Source organism: Medicago sativa, chromosome 5, assembly GCF_051527215.1.
Source record: "Medicago sativa cultivar Bolivia chromosome 5, Bolivia_mono, whole genome shotgun sequence".
Lineage (NCBI taxonomy): Eukaryota > Viridiplantae > Streptophyta > Magnoliopsida > Fabales > Fabaceae > Medicago > Medicago sativa.
This window is the reverse complement of record NC_140753.1, coordinates 68,458,519-68,479,465: the sequence shown is the minus strand read 5'-3', so window position 1 is coordinate 68,479,465 and position 20,947 is coordinate 68,458,519. Positions and strand designations below refer to the sequence as shown.

The 20,947-nt window shown below is 33.5% G+C and overlaps 2 pseudogenes; both read left to right on the top strand.

Moving 5' to 3' along the window:
* The window catches only part of LOC146924358 (histone acetyltransferase HAC12-like), a 49,784-nt pseudogene extending 34,985 nt beyond the window's left edge, over nucleotides 1-14,799 (top strand).
* A 1,767-nt stretch (nucleotides 14,800-16,566) lies between these two features.
* LOC146924357 (uncharacterized) lies at nucleotides 16,567-17,161 on the top strand (annotated as a pseudogene).
* Nucleotides 17,162-20,947: the final 3,786 nt, after the last annotated feature.

Here is a 20,947-nt window from a genome sequence, read left to right as displayed (position 1 = left end):
AGGAAGCTGTTAAGAGCCGGCTATTACTGGATAACTATGGAGCGTGATTGCCACAAACATGCTAAGAGATGTCACAAGTGTCAAATTTATGCTGACAAGATTCATGTGCCTCCACACGCTCTCAATGTTATATCTTCCCCATGGCCTTTCTCTATGTGGGGCATTGACATGATCGGAAGAATTGAACCGAAGGCTTCCAATGGACATCGTTTCATTCTAGTGGCAATTGATTATTTCACCAAGTGGGTTGAAGCTGCTTCCTATGCAAATGTGACCAAACAAGTGGTTGTCAAGTTTATCAAGAATAACATCATCTGTCGATATGGTGTTCCCAACAAAATCATCACTGACAATGGTTCCAATCTGAACAATAGCATGATGCAAGCTTTATGTGAAGAATTCAAAATTGAACATCACAACTCTTCTCCTTATAGGCCTCAGATGAATGGTGCAGTTGAGGCCGCTAACAAGAACATCAAGAAGATTGTTCAGAAGATGGTCACTACCTACAAAGACTGGCATGAAATACTACCTTTTGCCTTGCATGGTTACCGTACTACGGTGCGCAGTTCAACCGGGGCAACTCCTTTTTCTTTGGTGTATGGCATGGAAGCAGTCCTCCCTCTGGAAGTGGAGATTCCATCTCTTCGAGTGATCATGGAAGCAAAATTAACTGAGGCTGAATGGTGTCAAAGTAGGTATGATCAATTGAATCTGATTGAAGAGAAACGTATGGATGCTATGACTCGTGGACAGTTGTATCAAGTGCGAATGAAGAATGCTTTTGACAAAAAAGTCCGACCTCGAGAATTCAAGGAAGGCGAACTTGTATTGAAAAGAAGGATAAGTCAGCAACCCGACCTAAGGGGCAAGTGGACACCTAACTATGAAGGTCCTTATGTTGTCAAGAAGGCTTTCTCTGGTGGTGCTTTGATTCTTACACACATGGATGGTGTTGAACTCCCAAATCCTGTCAATGCCGATATAGTCAAGAAATACTTTGTCTAGAAAGAAAAGAACAGCGTGGTAGGTCGAAAACCCGAAAGGGCGGCCTAGGCAAAAATGCGCTTCCCGGTGGATCGAAAACCCGAAAGGGCGATCCAGGCAAAAGTTAGGGACAAAAAAAACAAATATATGAAAGAGCTCGCTGAGATTGTACGCAACTCAGGCAAGAATGAGCGCCTCGATGAGCCGAAAACCCGAAAGAGCGGTTCATGCAAAAATGAGGTTGACAATAAAAGACAAGTAACTATATCTGGCAAATCACCATCACCCCTTGGGGCATCTACAACTGTCAATGGTCTTCTTCATCAGAGGCTTCTGTACTTGTGGATTCAAAATTTCTATGAAATGTAGCGGTCATCGTGTTCAATGTATCACCAACCAATAAAATTACCATCTTCCAAGCTTTGTAAATCCGTGAAGTCACGCCTTTGGCTGATTTTCACTCTCCTACATCAATTTGAGCCTTTCTATTGTTTGAAACTCTATTTTTCTTTCTATTTTCAATGTTATGTACAAAATATTTTCTTTCTACTTGATAATGTCAAATGTCTGAAACAAACATTTTTGAAAATTGAAAAATCTTTTTCTGTCTATTTTGAAAGCAAACCTGAGCAATAGGGTACATTTCAATGAAACATGCATGAACAAATGAATATCAATGTCTATTTCAATACTTGTTACAAGCAGGTTACTCCCCAGGATGATCTGTGGTCAATGGCAAGAATGAAAAAACAGAATGAAAAAAAATGAAAAAATGAAAATAAAAAGCTTGCTAAGTTGAAAACCCGAAAGGGCGGCTTAGGCAAAAATGAGCACCCCGCTGATTGACAACCTATGAAGGCAATTCAGGCAAAAATGGGGCAATGGAAAGAATCTTATTCCCCGGTGAATCGAAAACCCGAAAGGGCGGTTCAGGCAAAAATGGGGTTTGAAAATGAAAAATGATAGAATAGAATATTGAAAAAGCATTGACCACAGATGCGAACATCCAATGTTTACCCAGCACTGACACGCCTAGCAATGGCGACCTGTATCCAAGAACCTTCCAAGGGTCCCTCCTTTACAAGTTTTATTGCCCTCAGCCATGGTTTCGATACGTCTCTCAACGACGATCTCTCCAAAGAGGTTTTCCCCTGTAAATATGCCGCAGCACGAGCCACTATGTGCCCAATCTTCCAATGTCTTGTCTGCCTTTGTGAAACTTCTCTGCCAAATTGCCAACCAATCATGCATTTCAAGCATTCATACATGCATAATCACGCATTTTATGTGCTCATACATCCAATAATCTTGCTATACCATGCATACATGTTGCATATCCAACTGTCAAATGTCAATGTCAATGTCAATGTCAATGTTAATGTCAAATGCCAGTGTCAATGTCAATGTCAATGTTAATGTCAAATGCCAATGTCAATGTTAATGTCAAATGCCAATGTCAATGTTAATGTCAAATGCCAATGCCAATGTCAATGTCAATGTCAATGTTAATGTCAAATGTTAATGTCAATGTCAATGTCAATGTTAATGTCAAATGCTAATGTCAATGTCAATGTCAATGTTAATGTCAAAAGCCAATGCCAAAGCCAATGTCAATGTCAATGTTAATGTCAAATGCCAATGCCAATGTCAATGTCAATGTTAATGTCAAATGCTAATGTCAATGTCAATGTCAATGTTAATGTCAAATGCCAATGCCAATGTCAATGTCAATGTCAATGTTAATATCCAATGCCAATGTCAATGCCAATGTCAATGTCAATGTCAATGTCAATGTCAATGTCAATGCCAATGTCAATGTCAATGTCAATGCTGATGTCAATTTCAACTGTCAATTCAGTTCAAATCAATGTCAATTTACTTTTGGGCCAACAAAAATGGTCATGTCTATTTTCAAATCAAGTCAATGACAATTTACCCTCAATTGGTATCTTGTTAAACCAGACTTTCAATTTGTATCTTGTTACTGGTCAAGTGCAAGGTTCAATCCAAAAAGAACCACTTGTACCTGCTTATATGTCTATGTTTCCGGTCAAACGGCAAGTTCGATCCAAAGAACAGTTTGTACCCTTTGCTTATGTTTTGTTTCCGGTCAAACGGCAAGTTCGATCCAAAGAACAGTTTGCACCTACTTACATGTTGTGGTATTGATCAAGTGGCAGGTTCGATCAGAACAGCTTGTATCTACCCTTTGTTTGTATCTCCGATCAAGTGGCAAGTTCGATCCAAAGAACAGCTTGTATTCATTTCCTGTTTGTATTTCCTTGGTCAAGTGGCAAGTTCGATCCAAAGAACAGCTTGTACCTATCTTTTGTTTGGATTCTCTCGGTCAAGTGGCAAGTTCGATCCAAAGAACAGCTTGTACCCATCTCCTGTTTGTATCTCTCGGTCAAGTGGCAAGTTCGATCCAAAGAACAGCTTGTACCTGTCTATTTGTTGCCCGTTCTTTCTACCTTGATGTCTATAAATCCCTTGGTGGTGTGACACAGCCCGTAGATTCCGATTTGATTGTCTTGCATTCATAAATGAAATGTTGCATGGCATCCATGTTTTTGAAAATATGAAAACGTATTTTTATGTCCAAAAGCAGTGCAAATGTTAATATTTAAGTATCTTCGTCCCGTCAACTCTAAGACTTCGTCTCTTGACTCTCCGGACAAAGAAACTTAAATAGGGGCAGCTGTTATACCCTAATTTTGGACCTAAAAATACTAATCAATTTTTCTTTTCTTGCATTATAAATCATCTGAACAGTCTCTGATCAATTGCATCTTTCTCTGCATTTTATTTCAATGTTATTTGCAAAGTTCACATAGAAGGGTATTTTAGTCATTTCCTGCATTTAACTCTTTTTTATCCTTGAAAATTGTTTGAGTCTTTTAATTTGGTTTGTATAAGTCCTTGTTTCAATCTCATGTCAAAATTCATTTCAGAAAATATTCAGTTGAGTCATTTTTTAGTCATTTTAGCCCCTAGGGGCATTTTAGTCATTTCATATGTTAAAATTTCTTTCAATCTTTTAAAAATTTGTTTAAGTCTTTTCAAATAGTGTGAATAAGTCTTCATTTCAATTTTATGTCAAAATCCATTTTTAAAATTGCATTTGAAGTCATTTTGAGTCAGTTTTGCCCCTAGGGGCATTTTAGTCTTTTCATGCGTTAAAACCCTGTTTAAATTCTAAAATTTGTCTCTGAGTCTTTTAATTCGCTTGTATGAACTCTTGCTTTAATCCCTTGTTTAAAAAATCATTTTTAAAATTGCATCTGAGTCATTTTAAGTCGTTTTAGTCCTTAGGGGCATTTTGGTCATTTCACATAAAATCTTTAATCTGCTTTGTTACTTTTAATCGTCTCGCTTTACGTCAATTTTCAATTTACTTTTTCAATTCAATTTTAGTTTAATTTTCATTTTGGTCCTCGTACTTTTGTTATTTGCATTTTAATCCTTTTTTAAAAGTTTGTTAGAGTCAAAGTCAAGGTTTGTTACAAGTCAAGTGCCACATGGCATTGTTTCATTGGTCCAAGCATTCCCACATCACCTATAAATAAGTCAAGGTCATGGTCAAATGGTATTAACAAAATCATTTTTTTTTTCTTTCACCAATTTTATTTTCAATCATTTTCCACAAAATACAAAAACCACAAAATCAATTTTTCTTTTTCCCTCTTTTTTCCTCCACCCTAACTAACTTTTTCCACCTCCATCACCACCATAACTAACCTCCATAACCACCTTCAACCACCATAACTAACCTCCATAACCACCTTCAACCACCACCTTCAACCTCCATAACCACCAAAATTAACCGCAAGCTATTTTCATCACCTATTTGCACGCTTACAACCTCAATCTCGCCGAGTTCGAATCGAATCGCCAAGTCACATCATCTCAACCGATCTGAACTTTGATCCATCGCCGCAATTACAAGACCGAATCTGAACATGTATTGAAGCTGTTACGTTCTCGGCGAATTGGCATGCAACGGAAGTGGAATTCGAACAAGTCCAGGGGGGAAAGAAAGTGCAGATCGGAACAAGGAAGCTAGTGGTTCCAAATCTGTTTATCATCATCAATATCATTCTTCAATCCGTTTTTGGTTCAAACTCACCAATAAGGCCACGAATTCGCAAAACGGGAAGGAGGAGAAAGAAGTTTTCCATCGTATTCTTTGAGCTCTCCGATTTAAAACCAGAGGTAATGATTCCATCCTCTTTATTCATCCTTCTTCTTCAAAATTTTCGTGACTTTAACTTGAGATCTAGGAGCGTGAGTTTGATTTTTGGAATTTTTGAGCACATGAATGAATAGAGGAGGAAAAGAGGATTTGAAACACGTAATTTTTTTCAAGTTTGGAGGAGTTTTGGAACTCCGGTGCGGTGGTGCCACCACCGGCCACCGCACCGGAAAACAAATTTCCGCCGGAGAAGAAAGAAGTGCAGGGAGGCGCTGCATTTTTCTTTAGGGAGAAGAAGCTTTTATGTCTCAATTGTTTGGAGAGAGGGAGTACACGTGAAAGAAGAAAAGAACAATTGGTGGCTTGTTTTTTACCACATAACAATTTTATATGTACTTCCTTCATATTTGCATAACCCTACCCACTATCCATGGATTCTACCCGCTCCAGGCCCATCTCTCCTTTCTTGTTTTAAAAAAAATCACTACAGTTTTGTTATTTACACCTCCCAGTGCTGCTTACTGCACCCCCCTGTTTGCCTCAAATTGCACGAAAAATTCCACAAAAATTTTACTAGTTTCTTGATGCATTTTTTTGGTAATTTTTGATGTATCTTACATGCCAAATCTTGACCACAACATGTTGAAAATATTTTGATTCTTGATTAATGCTTTGTGTCAATTTTTGTTCAAACCTTGGAAAAATTTCTAAAAACTTTCTTGTGAAGTTGTTGTGATCAATTATTGGTATTGGATATTTGTTTTACATGTGGAAAATTGCCTCAAAAATATATGTGTTCGAGCTTCGGTAGTTTGTGCGCCCTTTTTTTGGTATGATTTTGTGAAAATTGTGATGCGATTTCGTTCTTGGATTTTGGTACATAAACGTGGCTTTGAGTATGTCATTCTTGGAGTGATTTTACCTCCTTTTTTTTTTAGTATGTGCTTGCTGTTCTTGTTATGGATCCTTCACCTTGTGAATAATATGGGTTTCTTGTGTCAAATAAAGTGCAAATAGGCTTGGAAATACTATGATTGTATTGCATGCTAATGTCCCTTAATCTCTCACATCATGATGGATTTAAAACCTTTAGAATTTTACCTTTAATGTGAGGATTATAGGCCTTGGGTTTGCCTTAGAATTTTAGTAGCTTTCAAGTACAATTTCGTCATGTCTTTTGGTTAAATTTTTTTGACTACTTCCTTGTTAAATTCTAGTTACTTTACTATGCTATTTTGCTTGCTTCCATTTTATTTTACATCTTATTCTACTAACCCTTTTGTTTCATGTTTCATGAGCATATTTCATCCTTCAATTTTAGTTTTATTTCTTGTACTTTAATTTTCATGCAAACTTAGAATGTAAAGATTTAGGAGTTCTTGTAATATTTTACTTTCATGCAATTTAAATTTCTTGCAAGACCATAGAATGTATCTAGGGCATGATGTAATAAGGACAATGGACTCTAATGATGTACACCGACACAAGCACCGACACATGCACACACACCACTTTAGGTATATAGCTAGAATATGCATGTTTAGATGTATGGTTAGGATTGTATGTTTAGATGAATGTTTAGGCCTTATACTTAGAAAAATCAATTTCCCAAAAAATATGAACCAACTTCACTCAAACCCTTTTTCAAAATAAACCTTGGGATCAAAATCCCATTGAATTTTCCTTTTCCATTTTCTTAATCAAATTTCAATGAAAAATAACCATACTTAGACCATACTTTGCAAATAACTAATCAAACCCCACCTTTTACAATCTCATGCCCTTGAGGCCTCTTTCTATTCTTCAAACTCCAATTTTCAAACTTAAAATCAACCAACAAAAACAAAAACATTTTTGAGAGAGAACTACGGTGGATTTGATCCCTTAAACGGGTACGTAGGCAAGGAACAAAATTCCTTCAATTCAACTAAAATAAAAATCCAAAAACATTCTTCTCCCTCCAATTCTTCACTTAGAAACTCTTAGGTTTAATAAATACTTTTCAAAATAGCATTTAAAAATAAAGCGCGCGCGTAGAAATTAAAGACGGTTCCTATAGGATACTATAGTCGTTATGGGTGCCTAACACCTTCCCGTAGCGAAAACAACTCCCGGACCTCGATTCTCAAGGGTTTTGCTTACTTTTTCCCTTCCCAAGAAAAAATAAGATATCACCGGTTAGAAAGGTTCAAACGTAATCAATGTTTGACACCCGAAAACCAAGATAAAACATGTAGATACCTATATTAAGTGATCGACACACCTTGAATATGATTATCTTCATTAAACGGAACCTATTAAAACTTAGATAGAAACCATAAGCGCTCACATTTCAAACAAGTTAAAAATCATTTTTAAGTGATTTGTATCATGTTAAACAAACCCAAAATAACTTTTTATTTTTTCATAAAATCTGTATAAAATAATCTTTTAGAGCTTGTTTGTTACGTATTAAAGAAAATAAGTTATTTTGATATTTAGTAGATATTATATGAAAAAACATAAGCTATTTTGTGTTTGTTCCTCATAATAAAAATTGATATTTATTTAACTAGTGGTTTTTAGCTTATTTAGATTCAAATATTTAAAAGTGTTTTTTTCAAAAAGAAAAGGTGATTTATCTTTAAAATCCCTAACTATATATGAGACCCAAAATTATTTACTACCTTTTCAATGTTTTTAAGGAGACTACTTAACCTTAAAATACGCTTAGTAAGACCTTAAAATACGCTACTTATTATCAAGACATTGAAGAGTATTATTCGGCAACATCAGTTAATAATTAAGATAAAGTGACAATTGAATTTTTTTTTTTTTTGAAAGATAAAGTGACAATTGAATTAAAACTAATCACACACTAGGATCATATTCTCCTCAAAATAAATAGGAACCGTTGGATCAAACTTTATCAAAAAAAAAAAAACACTTTATCAACGACTGCAATTAAAAATGATGAGAAAGAGCTTATAGTTAACCCTAGATATATAAATACTCATAGCCAGCGATGAGAAAGAATAACAAAAAAAAAGATGGATTTTTAAAACAACAACAGCTGCGTCAGAGCTTATACTTAACACCACGTTGCTTGTATGTTTCTCTTTCTCCCTCTCTAACTTTATTATTGTTGAATAGAGGTTTTTCCCAATTCTTTTTCTTTTAAATCAAGTGATTATTCAATTCACATGATAACAATTTCAATCTTGCACTTAATTTCTGTTTTTATTCATAGATTCAATTCGTAATATGAAAGTTAATAAACAAGTTTTTTTTTTCCTATTTGAATTAATGAATTTGAGTGTTTTAATTTTTTTTTGACAGAGAATTTGAGTGTTTTAATGTTGATAATAATAATGGGTTTAATAATAATGTTGATAATGAATTTGAGTGTTGAATTTGAATGGAATTAATTATTATTTTTTTGAGGAAATTTGAATGGAATTAATGTTAATTGTTCCAAGAATCTAAAACCCTAAATTGTTACTGTTGTTGAATGGAGGTTTATTCCAATTCTTAAACCCTAACCCTAATTTTATTGATTCAAATGGGGGTTTTGTTTTAAATGAACTGATTATTCAATTCACAGTTTTGTAATGTTGGAATGATGATGAATTGATGATAACAGCTTCAATATTTTTAAAATCTCTGCTCTTTGAAATTGAATTAATGAATCTGAGTGTTTAGATGTTGATAATAATAATAATGGGTTTAATAATAGTGATGATGATAACGAATTTGAGTATTAAATATGAGTGGAATTAATGTTAATTGTTTGAAGAATCTAAAATCCTAACCCTAATTTTTTGCTGTTGTTGAATGGAGGTTTTTTCCAATTCTTAAACCCTAGCCCTAATTTTATTGATTTGAATTTGGGGTTTTTGTTTTAATAGAAGTGATTATTCAATTTATCTTTTTAATTAAATCTTGTTTTCATTCAGAAAATTTATTCGCATTCTGAAATCAAATTAATGAGTTTTTTCCTTTGAATTAATGAATTCGAATTTTGAATGTTGATTAATAATAGCGGGTTTAAAAAACAATGATAAAGGGGTATTGAATTTGAATGAAATTAATGAATGGTTCCAAGAATATTTGAAAACATTGTGAATTTTGTGGTTACTACGGTGCGTAGTGGAATTCGAATAACCCTTTAATTTCTATTTATCCGTGATCTGCGATTGACAATACCAATTTGTTGAAATTCCACGGCGTAATAGTGCTATAGCTTTGACAATATTTTATAGCGTAAGCGGTTTGTCTTAATTCTGCTACAATATAGTGCCACTAGATCTGTTATTTAACAACACTGTTCGATACTTTTTAATGTTCAAAGATTTTGCTTTCATGTTATGACCTATTTTCTAGCATTAATGAGCTAACGTTTAAGCTGGTTAAGTTATTTTCTACGTGAAATTTAAATTGATTAAAAGATCTATCAGGCTGAATGGCTCATAGGATTGTTAAAAGTAAAATGGTCGATGGTTAATCAATACTCAATAATTTAATAATGCATTTCAGATTAGTCTTTAAATTTTTTTTTGTCTTGTTCATCCAATTTCTACTTGAACATTTCTTGATCATTCAATTTCTGATTGCTGTTCACAATTGTAATTATATATGCACTCTTAATTGTGAGCTTGTTTAAAATTTATGTTAATCATGTTTTCCCTCTTTATAGTTTATGGCACATCAAGAACATTGTTGGAATTTCTCTAACTCATATTTGTTGATTATTTCTTATGGCTTCAGAATTTAAATAGCTTCTGATAAAGCGAGAAAATGCTTGCTAAGGGTTGTCATCTTGGTGGGAATACATCGTCAGTTGTCTCAAACATTTCGTGAAAGAGATGTTTTGATGAATTAAGAAATTAACTAGGAATCTCCACGGACTGGCGGTATCATCCTGAAATGGTATACAACCATTGTTCAATAAGAAAAAAAATGTAAGTGAAAGTGAGTTAATTTTCACAGAAATGTGGTTGCATTTACTTCAACTCAAGATTTTGATTGAATTGAGACGATACTAACCATAAATTTTATTCAGTGTTGAAATCATTCAGAATGAGAAATTTGCACCTATGCTGGAAATTTTGCTACTTACCGATGCTGCTTCAACGGTATGTTTCTCGAATTGTATATGAGCATTGAAGTGCTGTTTTTTTTTTTTTTTGCTAATATCAATAGCCAATAAGAGTATCAAATGCAAGTTGTACCTATATGATGTTAATTGCACAATTGTTTTTCTACATATTTGGCAGGAGGAATATACAAACTTGGAGACGTTGAATGAGTGTGTGCAAGCCCTATTGGCCAAATAACAGAACATATTAGTAGTCTGAGAAAGGAATCTGTTCAGGTTAGTAAACCTCCCTTTAGTGTTTTCAATCACCTTGATGTGGTTACAGTATTATGCAATCTTTGACGCAAGGTTGAGGCAACTGACTTAGCGGTGTCTCACAAATATTATTCAAGGCTTGAGCAAATTTATTAGTTTGACTATGTTTATTGATGATATGATTTGTTCTTTTGGTTGTGATTCAAGACAAGCCGTAGGAATAAGCACATGATTCATGGCGTTGGTGATGGTGGTGATTCAGGTTTGTGGGTGCTTTGGGTGGAAGAAATATCATTTTTTCGCCAAACACGTTTCACCTTTCTTTTTAATTCTCAACCTACAATATCAATGTGTGTGTGTGTGTCAAGTACTAAAAATTGTGTGCAAATTTTTTATTTATATTTGTAAAGTAATTTTTATAAAGGAATTAATAAAAATGTGATTTTCAATTAAAAAAAAGGTTAAAAAGTGATTTTGTTATCGACAAAATTATACATATATATTTTATATTATAATATTTTTGATCTAGGAAACACGAAAATTAACCTAACTTTAACCTAGGTTAGTCCCTTATAAGAGTGGCTACGCTCACCATTTTCGCAAAAGTTGTGAGAACCAACGGCGCTTATATCAAAGTCACTTTATCTGGCTGCATTTCATGCATTTGTATAGAGAAAAAAAATGAATTGTCCGCTCTATACAAATGCAAGAAATGCAGCCAGATAAAGTTACTTTGATAGAAGCGCCGTTGGTTCTCACAACTTTTGCCAAAATGGTGAGCGTAGCTACTCTTATAAGGGGCTAACCTTGGTTATAGTTAGGTTAATTTTCGAGTTTTCTAAATCAAAAATATTATAATATATATAATTTTTCGATAACAAAATCACATTTTGACTTTTTTTTTACTACAAAATCACATTTTTATTAATCCTTATAAAAAAATTGGCATATGCAAATGAACCAGTACATCAAAGAACTGTGAGCTTGTAATAACTATCCAATTTTAGGTTTTTCTTGGGGTTTGACCTAATAAGTGATTATACATTGAATTCTATAACATACAAAATACTGAAACTATAAAAAAATGATAAACACCAAACTTATATTCTCACACTAAAACATAATACTCTTCTATCTAACAAAAACATTTAATACACATAAATTTCAAGGATTACATTGATCAGAGGAGTCAAAACAATAATGAAATCCAAAAAGAACAAAAATACATAAATCGAAAAATTCAATACATAAAGTTTATATAGACGAAAAAAGAGAAAAAGGAACCTGCCCTTGGACCTTCAATTCGATGTGTGAGAAGAACTCGGGTTTCTTGTCTTTCTCAACATTGGAAGCTGGAGTTGGAGTGGGAGCTGCACAAGACATCGTTATTCGTATTTTGTGTTTTTCTCTCTGAAAAATTAGGGTTCTAGTTCAAATTTGATTTCACATAATGTCAGTTTGATATTTTTTTTATGTTTCACTAATGGGCGCTTCGATACTGTTAGCATTCGCAGTCTGATAAGTGGTGGATTTATAAGGGCCCCCATCGTTTGTGCGGTTATCCTATCTTTTCTAGGGTACTCTTCCTTACTTTCGAATTCATACCCGATAGATAATCAGAGTAGAGAAAATGCCTCCAGCCAAGGTTCGAGTACCAGGCGCTCCGGCGCTGAAGTAATTGATGCCATACTCCCAGGAAAAGCTCGAACGACCTTCAACAAAAGGGTACCTGTACCCGAAACCGACACAGGTGGGTAGGTAGAGAATACCTAGGGGCGCGAGACAACTCTCTCTAAGGAACTCGGCAAAATAGCCCCGTAACTTCGGGAGAAGGGGTGCCTCCTCACAAAGGGGGTTGCAGTGACCAGGCCCGGGCGACTGTTTACCAAAAACACAGGTCTCCGCAAAGTCGCTAACTTTGTAAACTAGTCTGCTCCAGCCTAATATACAAAGTTAGCCCATTAGTGAAACATAAAAAAAGTATCAAATTTACATAATCTTAAATCAAATTAGAACTAGAACCCTAATTTTTCAGAGAGAAAAACACAAAATACGAAGAACGATGTCTTGTAAAGCTTCCACTCCAACTTCTGCTTCCAATGTTGAGGAAGACAAGAAACCCAAGTTCTTCTCACACATCAAATTGAAGGTCCAAGGGCAAGTTCGTTTTTCTCTTTTTTCTTGTATATCAATTTTATGTGTTGAATTTTTTGATTTATGTATTTTTGTTCTTTTTGGTTTTCATTATTGTTTTGATTCCTCTAATCAAAGTAATCCTTGAAATTTATGTCTATTAAATGTTTTTGTTAGATCGAAGAGTATTATATTTAAATGTGAAAATATAAGTCTAGGGTTTATCATTTTTTTTTATAGATTCAGTATTTTGTAAGTTATACAATTCAATGTACAATCACTTATTAGGTCAAACCTCAAGAAAAACCTAAAATTGGATACTTATTACAAGCTCACAGTTCTTTGATGTATTGGTTCATTTGCATGTGCCAATTTTTTACTGCAATTTTTGGCATGGAGTGGAGTTTACCTTTTTCAATTGGATTCTTTTAGGCTACAAGTAGGATCATAAAACTATTCTAAGGATAAGGATTAACATTTGTTTTCCAATTGAAGGGTGCAGCGGAAGAGTGGTAAAAAATATTTGCGAAACAACATAAGCAGTTGGATAGACAATTCATGTAAGTCCAAGGCAAAGCAAAAAACTCAAATGAATTTGTCTACTGTAATGTGTCTCAGAGGATTTAATAGAAGTTCCCTTGGTTTCAGGTTATACTTCTGTTTCAGAAAATTGAAGGAGTAGAAGTATGCATTTTTGGAATGTATGTCCAGGAATTTGGGTCTGAATGCGGCAAATCCCAATCAACGTTGTGTATACATTTCATATCTTGATTCCGTCAAGTATTTTAGTCCTTAAGGAGGGACAAAGAGTGGAGAAGCCCTTCATACCGTCATTTACCATGAGATACTGGTATTTTTCTTTTAAACTTAATTTCTATGTCAATAGAACTAATAAAATGAACACTTAATCCTTCCATTCTTTCTATTTATGCTTCTTTTTTTTTTTCCTATCATCAGATTGGATACCATGATTTTTGCAAGAAAAGTCGTTTCGCAACTTGCTACATATGGGCATGTGCTCCTTCGAAACATGCATGGGGATGATTATATACTATATTTCCATCCCGAAGAGCAAAAAACTCCGAAGAACGATAAGCTACGCCGTTGGTCAGTCTTTTTTTCTTCTTATGTATCTTTGTGTGTTGAATTTTCATGAGCTAATGTATACATTAGATTGAGAATTTGAGAGTACAATTTTCCTTCTTTTATCATCTTTGTTTATATTATTTATTTGTGCAGGTATCTTTCAACGCTAAAAATGGCTACCGAAGAAAATATTGTTGTTAGTTTAACCAACGTAAATGATCATTTCTTTCTTCCAACTGAAAAAGGGAACTCCAAGGTGACAGCTTCTCGTTTGCCATACTTTAATGGAGACTGCTGGTGCGGTAATGCTATGGTAGTAGCCAAGACCCTCGAAAAAGAGAGTAGAGGACACTATGAAAAGTTGTTGAAACAAGTGTCAAATAGAACAATAAAGGACATGGGACATGCCAAGCCTTCCAAAGACATTCTGGTGATACAAAAAGTTTGTCTATCTTGTCTTTTACTTTCATCCATTTTTTCCCTTTATGAAAATAGGAGAAATTCTAGAGTGATTAGGATGTGCAAAACATCTCTCCGATACTAGATTATAATATTTGTAAATTTTTATTAAATTAAATATTTATCATTAAAAAATTAAACGATATATTAATAATCCAGTACCTGAAGACATTGTTATTGACTTTCATATTTTAATATATTCCCTCCGTCCTAAAATGTAAGCAAAAATTGGTCAACAAAAGTTAATGTATTTAACCAAATACATTAACTTTTGTTGACCAATTGTTGCTTACATTTTAGGACGGAGGGAGTATTTCAGATGTCATACCTCTGATGCATACACTTCAGTTAAAGATGAGGTCCATCCACTTAAAGAGGTAACAGTCTAAACCTGAAGTTAAGTTCATATGATTTTCTCATCATTAGTAGTTCCATGCAAATTAGTATAGTCTTTGAATTTTATGCCGTTTTCAAGTGTTTGTACGATATCCCCTTGAACACTAAACAATATGATATCATCCCGTTACAAAATCCTACAAGACTTGCGGTTAGTAGAGGGGGTTTGGAGTGGGGAGGAGGAGGTGGTGTTCCGAAATCTTTGGAAGAGTAAGGCACCGTCAAAGGTGTTGGCATTCTCGTGGACCTTACTTCTTGATCGCATTCCAACCAAGGTTAATCTTATGAGAAGACATCTTTTGGTGGTTGATGACTCTAAAAGGTGTGTGTTTTGTGGGCTTTAAGATGAAACGGCGGTGCATTTGTTTTTATATTGTAGAGTGACATCTAGAATTTGGTTGGAGGTGATGAGGTGGTTTCAATTCAACGTCATCACACCGCCAAATGTATTTCTTCATATTAATGGTTGGTTGGGTGAGATGCGTTTAAAGAAATTGAAGAGAGAGGCTTGGTTAATTTGGCTTTCGGCAATTTGGGTTATTTGGAAGTCGAGAAATGACAGGATCTTTAACAATAAGGTCAAGGAGGTTGATGAAATGGTGGAAGAAGTCAAGGTTCTCTCGTGGCAATGGAGTTTGAACCGGATAAAAATTCTGTCTTGTTTGTTCTATGAATGGTGTTGGAATCCTAGAGAGTGTTTGGGTAGATAGCTCTTTTAGAAGTTTGGTTTTTTATGGTGTTTTTTTGTTTGTTTTCTTTGGGTGTGATCTCTGTTTTCTTTTTCATCTTCTTAGGAGGCTGTTAGCTTTCCTATTTTGTGGTGGTTTTTGCTTTGGCCGTGCTGCCTGTACTGTTTCAGCCGTGTCCCTCTCTTCTAGTATTATATGAGTATTAATTGATAGTCTTCATAGTTTATTGAATAAGCATATTGTGTGCAACTTACTAAGCCATACCATGAAAGAACTTTCTTTCCTTTCTCAGTCCAGATTCATAGATCTAACATCCTTTTCGTTCTATCTAGTCCATATTTAGTATGATTGATCATAAATATCGATAACAATATTCTTAAATATGATTTTATTGGTTTAATGTTGACAAGGCGTTATAGGTGATCTTATTTAAAACCATCTTGGAGTTAGTTCCTTTGTGTTGTATATGGAAAATGAATTTTCTACCACAAAAATATGGAAAATGAATCATGAGAAATAATATTGGTAATTACTTTGTATAGTCAAGCACTTGGATGTGACTCTTGACATTTCCTTTGCAGATTTCCGATAAGTGGTAATCCCTCCCGACTTGTTCTCTCTAATTGCTATTCTAATTCACACTTTAATTTTAATGGAAAGAAAGCTAGAAGTGGTTTGCAACTTATTTGGCACACAACTATTTGGTTGATAAGGAAAGTTAGGAATGATAGATTGTTCAATAATTGTGTCGTTATAGCGTATCAAGTTGTGGATAAATTCAAGGTTTTGTCATGGCCATGTAGAATGGCCAAGAGTCCGAGATTACTTTTATACGGGAGGTAATGTATTTTACTGGGGAGATCTCAATTCGGTGGCTGTGCTATGATCGATTTTCTACATTCGGTTCGGGGGTTTTTGGTGTCTACTGGTGTGGTTTGCATTGTAATTCTGTGTACTGTCATTTGTTTTTCAGTTGATATGGTCTATGAGACTCTGCTTTGTGATACATACTGAATTTAGGGGTCCGATATGTAGGGGTCTGTTGTGTTTTAGCTGCTCTTGGTATAGATTTTTCCCTAGTAGTGTGCTCTCTGTTTGCATTAACATGGTACTCCTTGTACCAAAGTTTGAATGTTTTAATAAAATTTTCTGTCAAAAAAAAAAAATGAATCATGAGGAATATTTCAGTTGTAAGAAGTATGCTTTCAATTCAAAGTCGGATTTTGCATTGTAGTTTTAACTTGGCTTTCAATTTGTTTTTTCAGGAAGAACAACCACGGTGTTTGTGAAAGATGTCTCGGAAAGAGTTACATGTGTATCACGGAAAAAATTAGAGAATGGATGATCCTATAAGGAACACTCTACAGGAAACTCCAACCAATGATTTCCAGGCCACACCCCTCAAGCGTCATCGACCAGAGGTTTCAGATGCATCAACTGTGCCTTTTGTGCAATATTGTAGAAGGAGTCTGCCTAGTTCTTCTGGAGGTGTGGGCATGGATGATATGTGGACATCATGTTTTACTGAGATCGGTGGTAGCGGTGATGGTGATGCCCCATTAATCTGGGTATGGAGAAGAATCATGAAAAAGTTAAGGAATTGTGATTTGAAATGGCTCTCCAAACCAGCCTGGTGGATTTCATTCGTACGAACGGGAAAAAGTTTAGCGATATTGAAAAGGAAAACAAAGCTTTTGTTGAGGAGATTGCTGAGTTAAAAAAATTGGTGATTAGTCTTAAAGATGAACGGGATAAATTAAAGAAAACTTGGACGAATTAAGCGTAGAAAATTCCAAGAGTAATGTGAAATTACTGATCAAAGAAGATAATCACTGGATTAGAAGAATTGAAAGATCAAATCTCATTGGAGTACAAAGCTGGATTTGAAAACCCGGTAATGCAAGTTTTTTTTTTTTTTTTTTGATAAAGCTATGAAATGTATTAAAGAATCAGGTGCTGCCTGAATCGCTTTTACAAACACCAAAATCAAACAGCAAAAGAAATGAACAAAACAGAAACTAACAAAACAGAAACCTTGATGTTTTGGATTTTCCTTGAAACTAACATAAACTCGTGTATATATTATATTTTGCTTTCCTCTGTTACTAGTTTTCAATAGACACTTTTGCTAGAGCTTTATCCTGGTCAATAGAAAGAGAAACATAAGGGTATCTAAAAATGGATTGCATGAAAAACTGAAAACTACAATAATGTATATTATGAAGAAGTTCAGTCTCCAAAACCAACTCTGCTACTGTATCCTTTTGTGAAGAAGGTTCAGCCATAATACACCATATGAAAAATGCTTAAATTACATCTAGGTTAGGTTGAGTCCATCCGGTCTCGGTGCATTTGAAAAGGAGCTTTAGAAACTCTTCCATAGTAAATAGAGTCATCAATAAATCATTATCTTGATGAGATCATTAAAATAAAGCTCGGCCACACCACAAAGCTCGACCTGATCATCAACAAATTCAGCATCACTTCTTTGCAACTTCGATATATGATTTCGCTTCCTTCTTGCACTAACCATGACATGAAAAAACTTTGAATTACTAACATCTTCCTTCAACCAATTTACATTTGTTCCTTGTCTCCATAATGCGTCCTCCTTTGGCCAATAGATAGCTCATGCATTGTCTAGTGTCAAAATTACCAATTTTAACAAACTTACTTGAGCTTGGTATTGTTTTTTAACTGTATTATTTTGACATTTCCATCAATATTTGAAAAAATTTAGATGGTTGTTAACACAGTTTAAATATGTGGTAATTTATATATTTAATTGTGATCACCTCTTTAAAAAAAATAAAAATCCTCACTAACGATCACCTAAACACAACTAACTATAATTTTGAACATCAAATTATAATTTAAAAAAAAAAACATCAATTTCAAGTGTTGTCATATAATAGATAAACTTGAAAATCGTGGTTAATAACATTTAGAATCGTTATTAATTGTTTTGAGTGAATGATTAATAAATTGAAACACTTTATTATAATCATCAACCCTCGCATGATTAATCAAATATTTTAAATGTCTTAAATCTTAAATATATATACTGCTATCAATTTTTGACTTAAAATGTAAGTTTTCTTCTCATTTTTGCGGAATACCTCCGATTAAAATAGAGAAATGAAAGCATTAAAGCAAGAAGTTAAATCTTGCCAAAATTTATCAGATTTTACTCATAAACAAATCTTACATGATGCTAGTGAAGCTAAGGGGAATGAAGAATGACATTCTTTTGGCATCTTATATTAGTAAGTAACAATGAGTGTTTATGAATATAATATAGAGAAAATTACACTCAACTCTCCTCAAAGATGCTTGAATTACACTCTTCTCCCATCTTATGTTAAAATATACATTTTCTTCCCCTCTTGTTCAAAACATGTTATAAAACAATTCACTCCAATCCCCTAAGAGAAGCATGAATTACATTCTCCTCTCGTCTTATGTTAAAATCTACGCTTTACTCTCTTAATAGTTTTTTTTTTATTTCTAATAATCTAGCAAAATATAATAATCTACCACACTTCGAAGAAAAATAGTATTGCTGGTTAATTTTAATATGTTCAAAATTTGAATACATATTTTTCACTATAATTTATTCACAATTTCATTAACATATATTTTTAAACCCTGTTATAAAATGTGAAACAACACAAAAGAAAATTAAAATCTTTAAAAAATTGATAAATTCGATAAAGTATGCTTATTTAAAAGTAAATTTTATACTCTAAATTACAAAATAATAATAATATTTAAATTTAATTATCACTGATATTAAAATATAAAGAAATGGTCTTATTTTTCTTAAATGGTTGTTCAAAATTAGTTTATATCATAAAAATATTTATTTATCTTAAAATAGATTAACGTGTAGTGCATATTTAATTATTAATGGATGAAGTTGTAATTCAAGCATCTCATAGGGGAGAGGGGTATAAAATTTACTTTTCAAGGAAGGGATGTGTATATTTTGACATAAGAGATGAGGGGAGTGTAATTCAAATTTCTCTTAGGGGAGGAGAGGGATTACTCTACTTTATTATAAGATTTACTTATTAAAAAAGCTATAAAAATAAATCACAATCAATTGTTTTTTAAGAAAGCAATTGATTGTTAAGATTACAAATAATATCTGATTTTATTTTAATTTACTTAATATCTTTAATTGGGGAAATAATTTTCAAATTCAAAGTATAATCTTAAAATAACTTTGACCATTCTTTTGACTTGGTCAATGAGAATAATAAATGCATATTTGACTGTTCTTTTGACTTGGTCGTTGAGAATAATAAATGCATATAACTTGGATCTTGGCTTATAAATGTCATGCCGGTATCTACCAATTTTTGGAACACAACTTTTCTTGATAATCCAATTTCTGATTGTTGTTCCCAATGGTACTTATATATGCATACTTAATTGTGAGCTTGTCTAAAATTTATGTTAATCATGTTTTCCCTCTTAATAGTTTATGGCACATCAAGAACATTGTTGGAATTTCTCTAACTCATATTTGTTGATTATTTCTTATGGCTTCAGAATTCAAATAGCTTCTGATAAAGCAAGAAGATGCTTGTTAAGGGTTTTCATCTTGGTGGGAATACTTCGTCAATTGTCTCAAACATTTCGTGAAAGAGATGTTTTGAGGAATTAAGAAATCAACTAGGATTTTCCACGGACTGGCGGTATCATCCTGGAATGGTATACAACCGTTCTTCAATATGAAGAAAAATGTAAGTGAAAGTGATTTAATTTTCACAGAAATGTGGATGCATTTACTTCAACTCAAGATTGTGATTGAATTGAGACGATACTAACCATAAAGATTGTGATTGAATTGAGACGATACTAACCATAAATTTTATTTAGAGTTGAAATCATTCAGAATGAGAAATTTGCATCTATGTTGGAAATTTTGCTACTTGCTGATGCTGCTTCAACGGTTTGTTTCTTGAATTATGTCTGAGCATTGAAATACTATTTTTTTGCTAATATCAATAGCCAATAAGAGTATCAAATGCAAGTTGTACCTATATGATGTTAATTAAGCACAATTGTTTTTCTACATATTTGGCAGGAGGAATATACAAACCTAAAGAAGTTGAATGAGCGTGTGCAAGCTCTATTAGGTGTTCCGAAGTCAACTTTTACGTTATCGACAAAATTATATATTTTTTATATTATAATATTTTTGATCTAGAAAATACGAAAATGAACCTAACTTTAACCTAGGTTAGCCCTTTATAAGAGTGGTCACGCACCATTTTGGCAAAAGTTGTGAGAATCAACGACACTTTTATCAAAGTCACTTTATCTGGCTGCATTTCATGCATTTGTATAGAGCGGACAATTTTCTCTGTACAAATGCAAGAATTGCAGCAAGATAAAATGACTTTCATAGAAGCGTTGTTGGTTCTCACAACTTTTGTCAAAATGGTGAGCGCAACCACTCTTATTAGGGGATAACCTAGGTTAAAGTTAAGTTAATTTTCTTGTTTTCTGGAACAAAAATATTATAATATAAAAATATATATAAGTTTGTCGATAACGAAATCACTTTTTAACCTTTTTTTTTTTACTACAAAATCACATTTTTATTATTCCTTTGAAAAATTACTTTACAAATATAAATAAAAAATTTGAACACAATTTTTA